Source organism: Capsicum annuum, chromosome 4 (assembly GCF_002878395.1).
Source record: "Capsicum annuum cultivar UCD-10X-F1 chromosome 4, UCD10Xv1.1, whole genome shotgun sequence".
In the NCBI taxonomy this organism is placed as follows: Eukaryota; Viridiplantae; Streptophyta; class Magnoliopsida; order Solanales; family Solanaceae; genus Capsicum; species Capsicum annuum.
In genome coordinates this window covers 230,519,049-230,523,976 of record NC_061114.1, presented here as the reverse complement: position 1 = coordinate 230,523,976, position 4,928 = coordinate 230,519,049, and positions in this window count along the sequence as shown.

Genomic DNA, 4,928 nt, shown 5'->3' with positions numbered 1-4,928 from the left:
TTGCTTGACATCTAGAGGATGAACTAGATACCTTAGCCTAGTTTGGAGCATAGTATGCTTAATTAAAGAAATTATGGATTAGAAGTGGGATCATCCGGCCCACTTAGGCCAAGATTTGTGTTAGCCCTTGAGGGCTTAGTTGCGGATAGTAGACCTAGTTGAGATTAATGAGCCTTATTTATGAGAATTACTTGGTGAATTGATAAATTGTGATGATTTTCGTCGGATTATGATTAGTGGCCCATAGAGATGCATTTTTCTCTTTATTATGATATTTGGCCCCTAGAGATGCATTTTCCTCTTTATTATGATATTTGGCCCATAGAGATGCATTTTTCTCTTAATTATGATATTTTGCCCATAGAGATGCATTTTCCTCTTTATTATGATATTTGGCCCATAGAGATTCATTTTCCTCTGAATTATGATATTTTGCCTATAGAGATGCATTATCCTCTTTATTATGATATTTGATCCCTAGAGATGCATTTTCCTCTTTATTATGATATTTGGCCCATAAAAATGCATTTTTTCTTAATTATGATATTTTGCTCATCGATGCATTTTCCTCTTAATTATGATATTTTGTCCATAGAGATGCATTTTTCTCTTTATTATGATAATTGGCCCATAGAAATGCATTTTCCTCTTAATTATGATAGTTGGCCCATATAGATGCATTTTCCTCTTAGGGTGTGTTTGGTATGAAGGAAAATGTTTTCCATGAAAAATATTTTTCTAGAAAATGTTTCCTTGAAAAATAAGTTGATTTCTTACTTGTTTTCCTATGTTTGGTTGCTGGATAAAAAATATTTTTTGAAAAATATTTTGTAATGTTTGGTTGGAAAATGAAAAAATAATTTTCAAAAAATACATTTTAATCTTTAGCTAAAGCATAAAAATACATTTTTGAAAAATATTTTTTGATCTCAAAAAATATTTTTTGGGTGTGTTCGATATGAAGGAGGAGAAATATTTTCTAAAAAAATAAGTTGTTTCTTACTTATATTTAGGGGTGAGCATTTAGTTTGTTCGATTTGATTGTTGAATATCGGTACGGGTTTTTGATTTTCAGATTGACGAAAATAACAATCATAACCAAACCAAAATTATTTCGGTTTGGTTCAGTTTTTATAGATTCGGTTCGGTTATTTCGTATTTTTATTTCAATTTTGAAGATTAAAGTAGTGATCATTTAAAATTGGTGATTTTTCTAGAAAAATAATCTTTTTTCAAACTTCTTTTTATTCTCAAATATAATTAATTCAACACGAATGAAATAATCATAAATATCGACTTCGCCGAGTCATCACCGCTGGCGTGACGACAATGGCCGCACGCGGTAGCGACTATCAACGGCAGTGACGAACTGAGCAAACAACTACAACTGTCGTTGGCGATGTTGAAATTTCAAATGAACTGAGGATGGATGAGCGTCGTTGCAGCCTTCACGTTACTATTACGGTCAAAAGCAAAACAACATATTAGGATTTAGGTTTACTAAATGATTATAATTTATATATTTGTATGTTATATTAGATTATATTATATTTTTAGTAAATTTACATATAATATGAAATATATATATATATATATATATATAAATTATAATATATTATTTATATAATTTTGATTTTTCGTTTATCCAATTTTTTTTTCAAAATTTTGAAAACCAAACCGTTTAACCAAATTTCTAAAAGTTGAAACCAAAACCAATCCGGAAAATCAAAAAATCAAACCAAAATTAAATTTCGATTCGGTTTTTCAATTTTTTCTATTTAAACTAAAATATGCCCAACCCTACTTATATTTGTGTGTTCGTTATGCAAATTGGATAAGTATATATTTTCTAAAAGTATTTGTATATATTTAACAAAAAAACTGAGAACGAATATGATAAAAAGGGTGGGATAAGAAAAAAGTTTTGAATGGTAAGGGGTGGGGTGGGGGTGGGGGTGGGAGATTGAGGGTCGGAGTAGGGATGGGGTGATTTTGAGAGTTGTATGAATATTTCAATTTAATAGTGATGTTGAAAGAGAGTTTTGGAAAATGTTTTCTTACTTTTTGAAGGGAAGTCATTGTCCTTAGTTGTAAGGAAAATGAGTTGATTTGGAAAATATTTTCCAAAACCTGTAAGCCAACCAAACAGGAGAATGAAGGAAAACATTTTTCAGAAAATGTTTTCCTTCATACCAAACACACCCTTAATTATGATATTTGGCCCATAGAGATTCATTTTTCTCTTAATTATGATATTTTGCCTATAGAGATGCATTTTCCTCTTAGTTATGATATTTGGACCATAGAGATGATTTTCTTCATAGTTATGATTATTGAGCCTATAGAGATGATTTTCCTCTTGGTCATGATGCATAACCTATAGATATGAGATGTCTAATAGAGGTGATATACTTGTTGATATTATGTCTCCTAGATGTGAAATACCTCTTATATGTGAGATGATTATAGATATGCTACGGCTTATAAATATGATTATTGATATGAGTTCCGGATATGTAAATGGTCCTAAGGCCATGATTATGATGTTGTGATTATTCCGGATAAATTAATGGGTCAAGGACCGTGTTATGGTATTGATTAAATATCCAAGACGTGTTTATCATTGTGAATGATGTGATTGTGATTTATGAATATTAATATGTATATGTTTGTATACATATATCTCCGGTGTGGGACGGAGGAAGATGCAGTATGATGCTTGTTATTCCATTGCTTGAATACTGGTGATGGAATGCATAGGTTTGGTACGTTCATGATTATTTACCATTATAAATGATGTGATTATAGCCGAAATATGATCTTATGATTTTTCTTCTTGTTAGACGGTTAAGCTATGTAGCAACTAGTTGTCTATTAGTTGACTATTGCATTTGATGGCTAGGAAGCTAATGTATTAGTTAATGAATCTTGCTTGGTTGGAGCATGGTAGCTAATGATGGTCAGCTAATGGTTAGGCGACAAGTATTAATATGTTGTCTAGTATGATTAACAAAAATAGAATGAATAGTTGATAATAATGAATGGTGGATAAATGACGATTTTAGTCTAATGATGAACCTAGACTAGATGTTAGATGTTGACTATTAAATGAATAGTGGTTAATTGTTATCCCGTGAATAAGGATTATGTGAAGGATAATGTTTAGGCTACTAACTAGAGGTTATGTGATGACTAGCGAACTAGCGGTTGAATAATAATAAATGTTGGTTTGCTAATAACGAGTAATTGGGATGTATTGATATGATAGATATCTTTACGGTTATGAGTATATTAGCTTGCGTCTGTGCACCTATTATATGCCTATATTTATGTGTCGAGAGTTATGATGATACATTGATACCCGATAAGGCCGGAGGATATTATGATGATATTGATACCCGGTTCGAGTCCGGAGGATACTATTAAGATGATATTGATACCCGGCAAGGCCGAAGGATATTATGATGATATTGATACCCGGTTTGAGTCCGTAGGATACTATTGAGATGATATTGATACCCGGCAAGGCCGGAGGATATTTTGATGATATTGATACCCGGTTCTAGTCCAAAAGATACTATTGAGATGATACTGATACCCGACAAGGTCAGAGGATATTGTGATAATATTGATACCCGATTCGAGTCCGGAGGATACTATTGAGATGATATTGATACCCGGTGAGGCCAGAGATTGATGAAAATGATGATGGTCCTAATGAGGACAGTTATGATGCATTGTGATATTGATGGTATATTTTGCATTCATTCCTGCATGCGCATCGCCTATCACCAATATGCACCTATGTTGTAACACCCCATATTCAAGTACGTGTATTGGCGTATTCAAGTATGTGTATTGCTCTTATTTATATGGAATTTATTTTATTTTATTTTATTTATACCAGAATTTGTCCGTCGATGGTTCCATACGAAGGTTATTGAATAAGCTTTCCAACGATATAAAGATTTCCAAAAACGGATAGGTTTCGGATATAATCGAGCACGTTCGAAACTATAAAACGGTGGCCGAGATATTTGGGAATAGTAAATGTGCAGGAAAATTTCCTGCAAACAAACTGCTGAGGCCAGCCAATTTTTTTGGGTCAACTTCGAAGGATCATAACTCCCTTAATATAATGAAATGGGAGAGCTGCAACCTATGAAAATAAAGATCTTTGAGTCTTCTTTCCAATGCAACTAGTTTCATCCAAATCCAACATCTGAGTAAGGAGTTATACTCGTTTTACTTCAGCCTCTCAAAATAGATTTTTAGGGTCAACTTCAAACGACCATAACTCCTTGTACAGGACGAAGTGGGTGGCCTACTTTATATGAAATAAAAGACCTTTGAATTATCTTTCCAACGATACCAATTTCACCCAAATTCGATATCGGAGCAAAGAGTTATGGTCGATCTACTTTAGCTTATCAAAACAGTCCATTAAAGGACAGATTTGACATTATTTAAATTTTAAAGGTATTTTGGTCATTCCCTATTATATTATGGACGGGAATATGTGTGTATATACATGTATATGATTTCAAAAACTCATTTTCATCATCAATCATTGAGAAAGAACAAACCCTAGCCAAATTTGACCTTTAAATTACTTTTGTTTCAACCGTAGAAATTCCAAAGTAATCTGTAACTGCGTTTGTCATCTCGAGAGCTTCGAACGGAACCTATTATTTGTGCAAACAAGATTACATAATCAAGAGGTGAATTCTAAGGTATGAATATTGTTTGCCTTTGTTCTCTTCCATATGTATATGTGTGATAGAGGATTATATGTATTGGTTGTTATTGAAAAGTGATGAAAATAGGGTTATGGACTATTTTGCATGGTTTGGTTGTATTGAATTGTGGAAGGTAGATATGGTAATTGAGTTATGGAAGGTGGATATGGTGATATACTATTGAATTGA